At 35.5% G+C, this 17,689-nt stretch overlaps 1 pseudogene; it reads left to right on the plus strand.

Moving 5' to 3' along the window:
- Positions 1 to 921: 921 nt before the first annotated feature.
- The window catches only part of LOC149152507 (uncharacterized), a 29,300-nt pseudogene continuing 12,532 nt past the window's right edge, over positions 922 to 17,689 (plus strand).

Genomic DNA, 17,689 nt, shown 5'->3' on the forward strand with positions numbered 1-17,689 from the left:
GGAGCAGAGTATGAAGAAAAATCTATCGAGGAATCACGACATTCATCATAGAATGGCAAAAGCAGGAGCATCGAGGATACGACCCAATCCACACAAAAGATAGCTGAAGAAGCTTCAACTAGCAAGCAAATTGAAATCCCTACTACCTCTGCACAACCAATAAAAACCACGATAATTGACTTAGAGGAAGAGTGGGATAATTTTAATGAATGTCTTAATATAGAGGAACAAGTGCCAGAGTCGCAAAATCCTCAACAGGAAAAAGCTATGGAAATTACAGTGGAAGAAACTGCAAAAGAACCAGAAGTAGAGAATATCCTTGTTACCCCCACCTTTGAAATAATTATGAAGATTGAAGAAATACCTACTCTAGATGTGTTCTATAGCCCACAACATAAGGCCGTAGTGAAAAGGCAAAGAAAGAAAAGAAAATTGGACTCTATAGCTGCTACTACCCCTGAAAATGAATTAATGGATTTTCTATGGAAGGACTCGCTTGTCTATCCATCCGCCAACTTAACTAGACTCTCGCATTTTGTAGGTGCTTATGCTACAGTGACCATAGACAAAGAAACAGAAGTCCAAATGTTTCTTAGAGAAAAGGAAAATAAAATAACATCGCTTGAGCAACAATTACAACAAGTCAAATCCGACCAGCAGGCAGAGATACAATTGGCCAAGCTTCAACAGGAATTTGAATAGATGCAAATAGAACATCGAATCAGCTTAGCCAAGAAAGTAGCACAGGTGCAGGCAATAACTAATCTATATAAAGACAATCCAAAAGTTGATCAATTTATTACCGAAGCACTCAAACTTAATTCCCAGTTGACACATCAGGTAGAATTACTGTGCCGGAAGATTTCACATTGGAAATCTTATTGCGAAACAAGTGATAAACTGACAAGTCAAGTCGTAGAAATGCGACTTGAATATTATGAGATCTTTAAAGAGGTCTCTGATCACATTTCTTGGCAAAATACAGAGGAAATTTTGTTTGCAAGCTGGGATTCTTGGCTTAAAGAAGCAGAAAAGGCAACAGCGGATGCAGCCGCAACAACAAATGTTATCATAGAAAATATAAATGAGAATTTGCATGGTGCCAATCTAGTTGCAGAGTCCATTCTAGGGTTCCTTCCAGATGCGAAACAACTTGAACAACAATGGAAACAGGCAGTGGAAGAAAAAGTGGAAGTGATAAGGCAAATGACTAGGCTAGACTAGGAGGCATATTGGCAACATTTAGTCAAGCCTCAAAATCAATGGATGACCCTACGATGCCTAACCACTTCTACCGAGAAAATGGCACCAGCACTGACCGATGTTGTATTCGTTGGATAGTTGAAAGCTGAAGTTGGCCGGCCAACGTAGCTGAAGCCTATGGTGGATATTTTTGATCTGAAGGATCGAATGCAACATAGTTAGTCACCCTGTTTACTTTAATTTTGATTTTATTTTTGCATAAATTGAGACAGGTCGTTTAAACCTCCTCAACTATTTTTGTAATAATCTATTTTTAGTTTTATATTTTTAGTATTTAAACCCCTCTCATGCATTTAGAGAGGGGTCCAAAATTTTATTAGAAACTCTCTTCAAAACATGCATTTCGGTCCCTTTGAGGAAGTTCTGGTGAAATATATGGAATAAGATTTATTTTTATCTGATTTAGCATCTTCTATTGAAATTTCACTTTTGTACTCTTAGATGATGTTGAATGGATTGAAGATAGATCAATATTGCTGAAACACATGAGTAGGACGTATTATAAATGGTACTTTTATCTCGTAATCATTTTTACTTATGTATTAAACAATCATTTTTTTTTTGAATTATTTATGTATGAAAGTCTGAATTTCAATTATCGTTATAGCACTTCTGTATGATGACGATCTTTATTTTATGCTGAATATATGAATAACTCTTTATGCGATATATTTCTCACAATCGTTTTGGCTAACTTTTTATACGAAACGATTATTGTTAAAACAAATTCACTTCTAATTGTAATTGAATGATATTTTTTACCAATTTCTTTTAGAAATTATTGTAGATCGCATACATCAAGTTTATCCCGGGTATATTATGATTAGATATCTTTTAGAAATTAGAAGTTAAATGCATTTGTGATTTATTAGTTTAGATTAGATTACCGTTAGCTTAAAATGTTACTCTAAACACATCACACATCACCCCATTTAGCATAAGCATTAAACATATTGGGAAACTGGTCCCATTATCCCCAGTCAGAGCCACTACTCCAAACAGAAAAGGAGCTGCCAATCAAGGTCCGGGCCGGGTGGTTTTTCTCCATGTTGAGGAAACTATTTTCGAGGCTTCAATAGGTCCTTAAAAAATGATTAATCCTGCTGAGATAAAAACCAAATTGGGTTTAGTGCATTTTTATTATTGGGAAATAAGGTTTTGATTACCGGCACGTGGAAGCACTGACATTCTAATCCACTCCATAAAAAGATAGTATGATATTATTAATCACATAAAGTTGATTGCCAAAAGACGGTGGCTTATATACCTTGAAAGAAGAGAGGTCCTTAACCAATGAGGGTTTTAATGGTTGATTTCTAAGATTGCTAAGGTTCTTTCCTTAATTTTCAAGAAAAGAATCGGGTTTCGTAAGTTTCCAGGATTCTGGTGCTAAATCAATACATTCTAACACAATAGACCAGGAACAAATGATAGGCAAAAAACTAATTCGCTCTGTCTTAAGATGAAATATTGAATTAAGGAATATCAATCTTAACGGTCCCTTGAATAAACCTTCGGTATTAAGCAATGGCAAAATACACCTCTTAAAGTCTACATTCAAACGCTGCATCTTGTGAGAGATAAATATATATTGACTTCTTAAAATCGAAGGGGATTTAGAATTAAAGGTTTGTGCCTGAAAGAGGAACGAAATCTCTAGTAGAGATGTAAATATCCGGAAGTAATCCTACACATTGAGGGAATGAAGAAAAGAGTGTAACTAGTTCATGGCAGAACTGAGTATAAAAATAAGTAAAATAAATTGAATTTCTCCAATCTACTCAGTGGAAAGACATTCTCATATTAGACAAAGTAAAGGAGATAATCGTTGTACTGGATCTAGGATCTATTGTGTTTCTTGTCACGAACAATAAATGTGAAATATAGAAAAATATTGACATCAAGGTTGGTTCGATGATATATAATTATCCAATTATATCAATACCATCTGCGCATGGTGCAATAGTGAGTGCCAACCGTGGTTATGACGATAGTTTTTTTTTTTTTAAAGTCACTTTCCAAATCTGTAAGACGACTTTTTCCTTCCAATCGATTCTCTGTTTTGCTTAGCAGTTGAGCTGTCAGTTGTAGAAAAAGAATTAAAGTACTATTCTTATCAGGGTCCCACCCATGCGTCTTGATTATTTCCCTTTCAATATGTTTTTGATTCATTTTTCTTGCCTTATTCATGGCATTCGATTGGGGCAAAGGCAGTTAGTTGGACCAACTCAACATCGACACCTTCACCAGGGGTTGTAGTTATCTCAACCTCGCCGCCTTCAAGGACACGTCAACCACACTCACATGGAATGTGTCGTCCTAGGTGAGGTGCTATGCCAGATACAACGACCAGTGGTTGTGCACATCTCGTGCCCTTGGGGAATTCTTGAATGGGAGGTTTGGAGATCAAACCACATCGGATATGGTTAACGCAGAATTGGTGATGGAATTATCAGTGCTGGGGGACCTGCTAGCCGTCACTTGCAAATGCCTGCAGGGAACCCGTTGGTGCTAGAAGCATTAAGGCTAGTGTGGGTGGATACCTGATAGTTGTGAGAGGAGGTGCTAGTTTAGATGCAAGAGGTCTTCCTGCGACTGGAAGAGGTGATAGATTTTTCAGAGTGCCGTCGAGAAATTGGGAGCCCACAAAGGGTTGTTTGACTGAATCAACCCATCCTAGTTCCCTGGTCTTGAGGGAATTCGCCCATGTGACCAAGCATTTGAAAAATTGCTTGGTCAGTGTGAAGGAGACCCTGAAGGCCACCTCAGATTTTAAATCGTTAATTACGTGGATTTGGTTTAGGTTCATAGGTATATTGTTTTTTTTCATTTCAAAAAGAAATACCCTATACAGAGAATGGAAACCAAATAGGCTTACACCACTGAGCTAAGGGGAAAAATCATAAACTTCACTACATCGTGGATAGAATTAATCCCAAAACATGCAGAGGGTGGCACATGATGTGCAGGTAAAATATTGTTAGTCATGCTGTTTCATTAATGATAGGCCGCTGGGGAAAGTAGTTTTTTTTTTTCTTTGATTAGAAGGTTTCTCAATGTACACCGATAAGGTTGGTTGTAGACTGTGATTTGTGGATAGCATGTAAACAACATCAAAAAATCCCAATTGCTGTTGTTTCCTCTTTTTGGTAATGCTGCTTTTCAGGTGCCTTGTCATTGTTTAGAGGTATGAGTTGGCCACAAAGCCAACGATACTGTTCTATGAAAGATTGCAGATAAACAATAACCGATGTTTCCTTTGTTGACTGGAAGTACCTAGCCGCGGGGTTGAAGGCGATAGGTGGATAGGTGGATTGCACTGAGGAGAGGTAGGAAAAGCTGAAATTCATTGATTGCATATTGTTTAAAATGGAATAAAATCAAATGGTGGGTTGCGTCTCTAGCAAAAAGTTTTAACATTGTTTCTTTTATTGGATGGGGCATCTATATGGTGACAGGAGAATGAAGATTAGTCATTATCGCATCTCTGCTTAATGAACAGATAAGAGCGGGATCGAGACTTCAAAATTAATATATAAAGCCTTTATTTTCCACGAAGTCTCGCGCTCACCTCAATAGTGGTTACTATTACAACTACCCTTTTATAGTGCGTCACATGATTGAAAAACCAAGTTGGAAGTTCGTGTACTCTTCAAAAATGTAATTTTCTTATGAAATGCCAGATTCTCACTTCTGCGGTTCATTCGGCTCTCGTGAATATGCAAAGACTACGCATTAGGTAAATCCTGTAGTAAAATATTTAGGGTTATTGCTGATTCTCAGGTTGTGTGATTGTTCCAAAATTCTAACCATTTTTCTTTCCTCCAGAAGTCATTTGTAAGCCTACAGTAGAGGAGTCGCTCTGGTGTTGCCCTCCCTAATTTTACACTTTAGATTCATACAGATACGGTGGCCAGGTTTGACTGTGGTATGACATAGATTTTGAATAGAAGATAGAGGGCGAACATGTCTCATGACTCCGCCTTCCGAGTTTTCTTTTGAGTACTTGTCTTGGATAAATTGTGGGGTTTTGGTTGGAGGTATTGTGTGTGTATATATATATATATATGAACAAAATGATCTATATTAGTTTCTTTTGTATAAATGCATGCGATATCGTGGTACCTTGTGTTAGACCAAGATCAAGTAGTAGAGGAATTTAATATGTGAACTAATGCATTAGTGTATATGCTGCAATTTTGTGTGCTATTATGCTAATAAATCACTGCCATTTTGTGTGCTATTATGATGAATATAATCGCTACCATTTCCATGCTACTATGATAATAAATAGCTAACAGGAGCAAAATAATTATGTTATGATGCCTGACACCTTATAACTTAAGGCTCAGAATATCTTTGTAAATTCAGCATGGATTTATGTGTAGAGGGTTTGTTATGCATAAGATAACCTTGTCAGTATTACTCTATCAACACAGTGGGAATTGGGCAGTAGAAACTGCATTTCATGTGTATGTTCTACGAAGACTTCAAGATACTGTTAAGTCTAAATGTTCAATCTCTATTGTGCCCGGTGTTTAAGAATTCTTACTACAGAGTATGCTTAACAATTGGGCTGACATAATGGGCTTATTGAGGAAGTCAAAAACACATGAAGGACCCACGTTGGGGTCATAGAAATTAATGTTCCTGAAATATCTGAATCTAATGTATTAGTGATTACGGTAAAAAATTTCAATTCTAAATTATGAACCAAATCAATGAATCCTACAACGAAATTCTCGCGATTATGCACGTTGGGGACAGCTCTGCAATCTACAACTAGTCGTCACATGAATTATAAAGAATATCGTATGAGTATAATGTTATGTATATGTGAATGGTCAAGGGATGATGCATGTCCTCACACTTGCACCCACTTAAACAAATTGGTTATGTATATTGAAGATATGTTGGGCTAAGTAGATATCTATTGTAGACTTGCTATAGTAGGTTTTCAAATCAGGGAAAAAGCACGAAAGATAAACCAAGACAGTAGTGATTAAATTTTAAGATTGTGTTGAAGTTGGTTGTTTAATAATATGTTTAGGGCTACATGCAAGTCCATTGGATTGAAAATTTTTAATCTTATTGAAGTCACGTTGAATATCTTTGTCCTTGCGGAAAATTAAAGCCGAAAATGAAATAAATTATTCTAAGAGGTGGATAGCAATGAATGAAGTTAATGATATAGTCATCATGTTATCACAACTACAATACAAGCAAATTGACACCCCTACAAGTGCTATAAAGGGAATTGACTAAATAAAAGGATAATTGTATAAAAGAAGAAATGTTAAACCCTAGTAAGGTGTTATGCAATGAAAAAGGTTTTCATGAACAATGTTAAGAATATAAAGAGCATGTATCTCTATTGTATCAAATAGTAGAGTTAGTGGTAAGTGGCATAGTAGGTAATTGTTATTGCTTGGGCCATAGAGCTATCCCACTCATTAGAGCTATCCCACTCATGATAACATCTGCATGGACGATGATGTATAAGCATAAATACTTATATTTTGAATGTATATGGATGGGTGAGACCTCTTTTAAATCAGAACTTGATCATTACTATGTTTAGTATGGAACATAGTATGCTTCTAATGGATAACTAGATAAATATTTATGCATTAAATCCTTATGTATAATGATTTCCGTAAATGAGCAAAGCCAATTCTAGTTTATCTTAGTAGGATGATTTTTCATGTAAATCTCCAAATTAGTCATATTTGAGCATGTGGAGATTGTGGTTTCGGAAGTGAAGGTAAAATACATATATGCATGATAGAAACTAGATGTACATAAGGAAAACTTGGGCAAAATTGGTATTATGAATGATGAAGAGAAATTAGAAAGTTTTTGCTTAAAACCTCTAACACAAACCATAACATGTACTAGTTGAGGAACCGTGTGGAAAACTATATTAGGTAAGAGATTTAAATAAGGATTGGTGAATAAAAACAAATCTCACCTAATACCTGAAAGGAGGATTATATAATGGAGGAAGTCCATGGTCGTATCTGGGCTTAATTGTTATATATATATATATATATATATATATATATATATATATATATGTAGATAACTATGCCTTATCATGGATAGTTTTACATGTTGTTACCATAGTCTGGTTAAGTAGTCATTAAGATAAACATGTTGGAGAGGAACATGCTTAATATCCATGAATGTTAATGAGTTATATGAATTTACCATGCAAGCACATGTGTGTGCAGTATTATAGACTTGTAAGAATATTGTATTTATCAAATGGTTAATGATAGGATGGTGAGAACATGTTATAGTATAAGACTATATAACCTGTACAAATTGTTGTTCAAATTAATCCTTTGATTAATGCATCTGCTTACAATGTGATTTGTTCTTCGGTTGGAAGAAAGTATGATTAAGGGGTTTCGAGGACATATGCATCTTTCAATGGATATGCATAATAGAACCTATAAGTATCCTTGAGTGCAAACCATAGTAATTGATGAAGGAGGACCACTGGTTCAATTAAATGATTTTTAACAATCTATTTAAATAGATTGATATCATAATCTGTACCAAGCAAATTTTGAGAGATTCTCTTATTGGATTGCATTGATAAGGTGTTTGGACAACATAAGGAACTGTTGTGTAATTCAAACAAAAACTCATAAAGTAGATAACTCATCTTTTGGTAAAGGGTGATTTAATGTTAAGGATGAGCTAACATGTAAATACCCTGAGATCATAAACACTTACAACTAAAAGGAGTGTAGGATTGAAAGTAGTAAAAAATTTCATGTATAACTACACTAAATTATGCATGGGCAACAGGTTGTTGAGGCATAAAAAGGGCAAAAGTAAAACATACGAGATGAATTAATGATCTGATGAATATTAAACTTCAAAAGCTATGAGTTAATAGTCTTATTTAGAACATTAAGCAAAAGGTATGATTAAGATGAAAATATGCATGAATACAATACTATGTGACTGATATTGTAACCACATGACATCTGGAATTGATTTACATTTGATAAAAAAACTTTCTTAATTTCATAGATGAACCATGATCATAAAGATTCCTTGAAAACTGAACAAAATTAAAGATAAAGGAATGTTGGTATGATACTAATATGGTGGAAAATATGTGGATAAAGTTTATGTCATGCAGGTGATACCATGAGGATGGTATTATAGGCTGTACCACAGATGGACTATGTACAATAGTACATATGGGACCGTATGACTACATATGCTACAAGGTTGAAAAATGAAATGTGTATTAGTGTGTATAACATACCTTGTGTACAGGTATGCATAGAGTCATTGGATATATGTCTGGCCAGGTAAACAAACCTGGAGGTTACCTAGAAGAAGGAAAGTAAGTTTGGTATAAGTAACTATGGTTAATCGCAGTTTGGCATACATACAATTACGATGAATATATATATGATGAATATATATTGTTATGTGAACTAATCTGTTATGACCTTGCAAGCAAATTAATGTGGAAAATATGCTAATTGATGTATTGTATGCAGAGAGACTGCAAGAAGCAGGTGTTCGACAAGAACACAAAGGCTTGAAAGAATGCAAGCAGAAAACATGCATTCTTCATATAAAATAACTGATAAGCAATAGCTTCTTTAATAATATTAAGTAACAGATCATGATATTTATCATAGTTAAATTTGTACATCTATAAATTCTCAAAAATGGTTTGAAAAAATGTTACAGGTAACTATGAAAGGAGAGCACTCCTTGAGACCGACGTAGCTATGGAAGGAGAAGCGCTGGGAGCACTCCTTGAGACCGACGTAGCTATGGAAGGAGAAGCACTGGGAGCACTCCTTGTGACCAATGTACATTAGAAAAATTGTATCAGATGGTAGAGCCATGAGAGTTGTTGATTCAGAAACTAGCTACATGTGAACGAGGACATGATGTAGTGATACACCAAGGATGGTGTAAAATTTAAGGGGGGGAGTATGTAACACCCCTCCCTTGTGTACTAAATTATTGTAAACCTAAGCTAAGTTAAAGCTAGGTATGATATCCTCCCTTGTGTGTTAAATGTTTGTAAACCTAAGCTGAGGAAAGCTAGGTTTGATACCCTCCTTTGTGGGTTAAACTATTCTAAACCTAAGCTGAGGAAAGCTAGGTGATATGTAATATGAAAAGAAAATGTGTTATTAAATAAATTAATAAAATAAATCACTTGGAGGATGGAGCACCAAGAGACAGTAGATGCTTGCCAAATTCCATGAGGAATGGGATATAGATGAATCTTTCATGATAAAGCTTCTAGATGTGATTCTAGATAAGCTTGGATGGATTGCAAATCCATCGGATGGATGGGAGATAAAGATTGATCGAAAATAAAAGCTTTTCGGGAGATAAAGGCAAGCTTTTATGTGGAAAAGCGTTGTGGGAGATAAAGACGAGATTTTGTGAAAAATACCTAGGCAAATGGAAAAATCCATAAAGCGGGACGCCACTAATGGTAACTAAATCATGAAAGAGGGTATTAAATACCCAGTGCATCGATCAATTGAGGATAGTTGATCCTTGGAAAGATCTTCGGCTCGGGGGGAATCAGAGGTGATTCATGGCTGGGTGGTGGTGCTCCTCCCTCCAAGTGAGATTTAGTTGGTGTCATTTGCATGGAATGGTTGTATGTTGACTCTTACTCTCTCTCTCTCTCTGTTACTGTTCCAATTTTCTTATGAGGAGTTTTCTTAGTTTTGAGAATATTTGAATGAATTACCTGTGCTTGGATATTAATAGATTTAATGATGTTTCCCTCTATTCGGATGAGATTTACTTGCATGGTATGTGTTTCATGTTTAATCCTTACTTGATAGGATGTTAAATCATACAAGTCATTTATATGGATTGCTTAATTTCCTCTCTTATGGAAATGATGGATGGAATAATGCATGTGACTCATGTGTGATCGCATATGCATGTCAAGGTTATTATGATCATATTTACATTTGATAAGGAGGGATAGTATGCTTGGTATTATGCAAAGGTTCATGCATGTGGAACAGTTATGTAGGAATGTCTCCCATAGAATTGTCGATGATTCACCACTATCTATGTCATGCGTAAGGAAGCTTGATACTCTTGCATGCTGCATAAAGAACTAATGATGCCATGTCGCATTTGGGTATTAGGACTTTTAATCATTGTTCCTAGCCTTATTAGTTATAAAAAAACTCAACACTTATTCCAATTATGATGAGATAGGGATATCAAAGAGTTCTAATAACTGTATGCTATAAATTAACCCTTGTCCTAGTTGCGTCTTAATGACTAAGTGTTGATCTAAAGAGTACTATAATCACTGTATCTGTAATGATTGATTAAATACACTTGTGATGGCCACTAAAAACTCAGCTGTAAATGAAGAAATATTTAATTGAATGGAGCCTAAGGGCGAAATTCCCGGGTAGGCTAAGGAGGTTCATTACAGCCAAGGATCATCGCTCTCACAATTTTTTAACGCTTGTTGAATGACGATCTTAGAGTCTCCAAATACCTTTAGGGACCAAAATTATTAATGAGAGCCAATGCTAAACCTCGCAAAAGTGCATAGTACTTTACCTAATTTTTGGTCAACACCCCTAAACCCCAAGCAAATTTTATCTCTCTTTCTTCATCGAGGTGAGAAAGAATCTCTCTTCTCCAGCCTCCCCGGACATTGATGAATCTTTTAATGAGACTATGGAGTTGAATAAAATTGTTGGAGTATCTTATATTTTGGAGTTGGGTCCAATTATCTTTCAAATTTTATAATTTTTATTTGTGGAAAATCTGTATAGCTCTAAAAAATAAATCTAAAAAATTCATGTTGCTTTTCCTCTACATTTTATTGCATATATTTGCATTAAGATGTTAGTTTAGTACCTAAATGTCAAATTTTCTTTAACAATTTGCTTAGCTATGATAAGAATAATTTCCTATGCACCACCACATTTTGGATTCTTTTAATACTAATTTTATATTTTAAAAAATAATAATAAAATTAGTGAAGCTTTTAAATTGTGATGTCAAGCACTAAGATTGGCTTTGAGGGTCCTACCATAATCAATAGTTTTCTCTTACTGTGTAGGTCTTAGTCAAATATTGTATATGAAATCCAAATATAGAGATTTATAAGTGTGTAGTTGCATTAATCATGAATATGTGGACCATATTAGGAATCTCATAAAAATCAAAGATAATATTAGGTGGCTAGAAAAAATTAATGTGTTTTTGTTTATGCAACCAACTCAACCATCATGTTAAGGAAAAGAGATAACCCCACATATTTTTTCTACATTCATAGGAATGCACACACATTAATAACATGTGTGCATTATTTTTACATAAAATAAAAAACATGTAAAATTCCCTCCCCTTGACATGTTTCAAAAAGAAGTCTTTTGCACGAAAACCTTCTTCTAGGGGAAAATAACCTATTTTCCTCTCCAAAACATAGTCAACACCCCTGTACCCATATTATTTATGAAAAACCACCAAATAACTCTTGGAATATCACTTGGAGGTGAAACACCCCACATAGAGGAGATGATGTTACATGGTTGTAGGCCTTGTTCATAATGCTTAAGGCCTAGAAGGTTAATTTTATTCGATAAGGCCTGTTGTCCTTTGTAGATAGTCCTAGGCTAAGGGACTATGCCAAAGCATCTAAAGTTATGTTTTTGATTTTAAATGGATGACTAATGCTTAAACTCTTAAACATATGTAATTAATTATTTCTTAGAAAACAAAAGGGTTGATTCTTCACTCTTCACAAAATTAAGCTTTAAAATGATATCGAAAGCAGAAGTAAAGAAGATATATAATTCCTTAAATATTCAAACTGAACATTTAATTTATTATATATAGCAGATGTGTATAGAAATTTTCTATAGCCAAACAATACACATGCAAGAGATGACGGAAGGAAATAATTTATTGATTTGTAGGAATTAACTAAGACAAACAGTCTCAGTAAATTAATCTCTTTAAATAATGATAACTTTGTAGGAGCTTTCAAATAGATTGATATTCAATCTAGTATTACCTAAACTTCTGTGTTACCTTGAACATGTGCAGAGAAAATACAAACATTAAAACATAATTGAATACTAGAAGAAATCACAGAGATATACAAGCTGCTCAGAACGAATCCATAATCCTTCTATTAATCTTCAAAAATAGTTCAGAAAGTTACAAGTATGTTTGTTGGTTCATCACAAGGGTTCAACCTTTTCTTCTTTGAATTACAAAATATTTATATAGTTTGAATTTCTAACATATCTAATTTGGAATCAAAATGTATTAAAAAATATAATATCATCCAAAATATTTAGGATATTACAACAATAGAACTAAAAATAGTGGGTTTGAACTAATTTGAAGGGATCTTGTTGATGATTCTAGCTGGAAATCTTCAATTTCGATTCACTGCCCCTGAAATTTTGTTGTCTGCTGCTGAAATTGTGTTGTCTACTCCTGAAATTATGCATTATGTTCCTATTCGATGAGCTCACATAGTTTATCCCATCTCTTTTCATCAGGGATAGAAAATTTTAACAATTTTCTATATGACTCATCGACTTCAATATTTCAGTATGTTTTTCAAAAGTGGGCCTAATTAGAAACAAATGCCTAATTTCATGTTGAATTAACAAATCATAAATTAACCCTTCAATGAAGGCTTTCCCAGTAATAATTCCTCTGATTTTGGCAAATTTAGTCTTGTCCACTGCTATATCATGTAGTCTCTGTTGATACTCTTCAAGTGGGATCAATTTGCCACTTCTATCCTGCAAAGCTGGAAGTCCTTTCTGATATAAAGCATTGAATTTCCTACGAAATTTATTAATATGAACCTCCAAATTTTGGCACTTGTTCTTGAGCTATAGAATGAAATTTCTCTTGGTTAAAACCTTTCTGACCTCTAAGATAGCTTTAGTTCTATCTTCAATGTCGAATTCTTCAAGCTCATCTTTTGTCTTAGAGTTTAAGACTTTGATTATCCTTGTAGCATCTCTAGGTTGGTGGTACATGCTGTTGGAAATAATACTGAGAGGGGGGGTGAATCAGTATTATCAGATCAATAATTTAATTTTTCAAAGGAGATTTGTATACGCTACTTTAGTTAAGTGAACTAGCGTGTATACACGACTTTACTTAAGGCACCCAACATATATGCAGAGATCTTTTGATTTACCCAATTTATCATGTATTGAACTTTAACTAGTATATTAGGAATTCATTAGACAGTGCAGTAAAAGCAGAATAAAGCATCACACATAAGCAACACACATGAACACCATGATATAAGGTGGAAACCCAATGTGGGTGAAAACCACCTGCTGCTGTCGTCTCTGTCTTCTTTTAATAATAAGAAAATATGTTTACAATTTTTGTACTAGTGCAGACTTATACCAGTACGCAGGCTTCTACCTACAAAAGGTTACAACCTTCTCTCGTTCTCCAGCTTCTCCTGGAAGGGAGCTACGACCCCCTGGCTCTTGTACTAGCCGATATGTTTGCTTAGTACGTAGGTGCCAACCTACAGAAGGCTACAACCTTCTCTTTTCTTCCTGGGAACACGTTTCATAAATTTTCAGATTGGATCCATCAACAACATCATTCAAACATCAAATATATCTGCATCAACCAATCACCTTTTGAACCAACCATAGCCGAATTAATCATTCACTTAGACCACCTATCAATATAATCATTTAGGATATTATCACCAGAATACAGTAACCAGAACCCAAACAAGAAACTAGAACTCTGCAATAGTAAAGAGAAACAAATGAAATATATTTTATAAGGTATACGCTACTTCCATGTGTCAACCCTGCATGTACATGCGCTTTGCTCAAAGCCAACCAATGTATACATCTGTAAATATAAATTCAGAGTTCTGCAGCTATTCCAGACTTTAGTTATACCCAGATCATATCATTTACAGAATAATATATGCATCAGTGTTCAGATCTAGAATATACATGAGCAAAAACACATAATGATAATTCATTTTACGCCTTAAGTTCCTGATCCATCATTAGATCTGATCTCTCATCATCAGCTAAGTTTCATCCTTGGTTCAGATCCAGCAATGCACCATAACCTAATAACCTGCATACTAGATCTCACACTTCATCAGATATTCGATACTTGCACACCTTGGCCTAATGATCTTCTCCTCCTTTTATAGTTTTAGGCCTTTCTCAATACCATGGACCAAAAACACTTAGGACCAATACCTTGGACCCAATACCTGGGGTCAATACCTTGGACCAATACCATGGACCAAATACTTTGGACCAAAAATTTATTTTTCCAAGGTATATGCGCTTTTCCTTCTGTGAAAGTGCGTGTGTACATTTACGCGACTTGTATACAGTGAACCTGCGTGTATACATAGCTTGGTCAATGGTGAACCTGCATATACCTCTCTTTCTTCATTCTGTAATTCTTTGTTGTTTACCTGTTATACTGTGATCTTTCATCTGAGTGAGTTGCCTTCTGAACTGATTCCTTGAAGTTGCCCTGCATTTCATCACATCTGTAAACACTACTGTCATGCATTTTGTCACATCTGATATCTCTTTTGTAGATTCATCTAGTTACCATATACAAGTGAGTTGTTCTGCTACAAGTGGGTTGCCATCAAGTACAACACATACATCATAATGCCAACAATCTCCCCCTTTGGACTTGATGGCAACAACAACCACACCAAGTCACTCTCCCCCTTTGACATCAAGGGCAAAGGGTCATGCTCCCCCTGAGTGCATGCTGAATTCTCTGATATGCTGAAGTGTGCTGATTGAGCTCCCATGATCGAGTCCATGCTCCCCTTGAGCATAAGCAAAGTCTGCAAAAATATGTTCTAAAATAAGAACATGACTCTATACATACATTACTGTTTCAGGAATATTTAGTGTTCTTGGAAAAACGCGTAACCCTCTAGATCTAGTAGCGGATCTAGAAACAACAGACAAAGTAATCTTAACATTTCCTATAAACAACAGATAAAATAAGAGAACAGAGAACCTACTTGTAGCTTCTGCACATTCCTTATCTCCCTTGACCGATTCCGTTGCTCCTTCCCGTACTTAAGTCGCTTGAGAAGTACCTGCACACAGACAGAAACAAGAACCCATCAAAGCAAATGATATCGATCTATTGTTTATAAATAACATGGAATCGAGAACATGATATACATATGAAAGCATTAACATATAACACAAGCATAAGGGAAAAAATCTTGAAAACTTTATTGATAAGAGGAAAGATTACAACCCATATGAGCTCGATCCAGTGTCATCCTTCCAATTCAATCCTTCATCAACCTCATGAAAAGCAAGACACTCCAACACTATGACAATACTTGCACTCAATTCTAATCTCATATCACCAGCATCTCCTTACAACTCAATATTTTTCAGCCCTGATCTCTTAGATGAGTGATCTATTTATAGGTGAGTGAAGGAGGTTATGCCATCAATGGAGGTAATGAATGCCTTTCTAAATTTAGAAATCAGTTCCATGGAAGAAGGGATAGGGGATTGATGTTTCCTAATTCCCTTTCTCATCCAAATGTGAACTCAAAGGAGCAGGTGGCATTGAGAAACTTCTAGAGGCTTCCAATGGATAAGGAATCTTCAAACCCTCATGGAAATTTTCTCAAATTCACTCAGCGCAGGACAAAGAGGGACCAAGGGCGCTGCATAGCACCTTGTCAGTTCATGGTTTTCATTGCAGCACACCCTAATGAAGGCTTACCTGCGCTGATCTTCTTAGAGGTGGTTTTTGGATGTTTTCAGTGATGGAACTTCTTTGGAAGTAAGGCATTCTGATGACTAACTTCTTTAGGGCATGTAAGAACTGTACTAGGGGTTGATGGGCCCTAATAATATCAAACAGTAATTTGGGGTTGAAGTGCCCAAATGGATTTGTAACATTTGCCCCCTAAAGCATGAAGTCATATAATATATATATATATATATATATATATATATATATAGATATGTCAGGTGAAATGCTTTATCCCGAGGAGAGGAGGTTTCGAACGGAATGTGACTTGCCTCAATTACAATACATATATCATGATGATTTGATTTTTCTCATGAACTAGCTGAGGGAGGCATACCCATGCTCAGCTTATAAACTTTCATTACATGTACATAAATCATATAGTCATCTACAAATATAGACTCATGTTTCTACAGATATAGATCCATGATTAGGATGACCATTTGTGTAAGGCCATTGTACATTTTATTTAGTACTCCTAAAAAAATCGCAGCCCGGATGGATGAAACTTGATCGAGGGTCTTCAATCTCGTTCAATCTTTTGCTCAAGTACAAGTCTAACCATGTGAATAGATGTTCTGAAGTCGAACATGGAAAGACATCGTCTGATTAGTAGCCAATGATGTAAGCCGTTAACGGACACGAGAGGAATCACCGATAATGAAAATGACCCTCAAGGTACTACAGTACATTCGCATGGTGTGAATAAATGATTTAATGTTGAACACCATACAAAGTCTTTCATTCAAAGGCCATTGATGTTAGCCTTTCGCCGAAAGCAAGAAACCTGCCATTGATGTATGTAAGCTTCAAGGTACTGAAGGGGTGTTTCTAAGTTAACTTCTTGGATGATGTGTTGATGTCGACAAGAAGCAACTCATCATAGGAGGGCCTTGATGTATCCCACATCTACGACATGAAATGAGGTAAATGATTGTGGAGATGAAAGAAATCGACTGACGACACAAGGTTCAGGAATGGCAGTCATGAAAATGAAGGTTTACGGTATTGCAAAGAATGAAGTTTGAACTGAATGACTTCTCTTGAACATATCGACGACATTGAATGAATTGGCAACGTTGACCCAAAACAAAGTAATTGATGGTATGATAGACCATGAGTAAGATAACCGTCAAGCAGAATGACCCAACCCAAATAGTCATGGTGATGAGGTGAAAGTGTCATGTTCAAGAGCGACTCGCTACCGTAAAGTTTTCTCGTCTTTTTCCCATTTTCCCTAGTCATCGCTGACCAGTACCTCTTTATTTTATCAAGATTGAGGAGGATAACATATGCTTGTTGTATAATTCACTCTTCGGGCAAACCCATCGTATTTGATGCTTTAAACAAGTCTAGCGAAGATGAAACTCAGCGTTGTCTAGATGGACAAGCTTGTCGCTATTTGATGTTTTTAACAAGTTTAACGACAAAGACAACTCGGTCCTTTTCATGTTTAGAGAGTTTGAAAAGGAACAAAAAGGAAACTCCATAAGTTCTTTTTCGTAAAATAGTCTCTCAAGTCTGAAAAAGCGTAAAATAATACAAGAGAGATATCGTTTCCAATCCTTTAACGAGCTGGAAAGGACAAGCGCTCGACAATCTTTTC

The sequence above is a fragment of the Pinus tabuliformis genome, chromosome 9, assembly GCF_031772625.1.
Source record: "Pinus tabuliformis cultivar Carrire ecotype Pingquan chromosome 9, CPIR1, whole genome shotgun sequence".
Lineage (NCBI taxonomy): Eukaryota > Viridiplantae > Streptophyta > Pinopsida > Pinales > Pinaceae > Pinus > Pinus tabuliformis.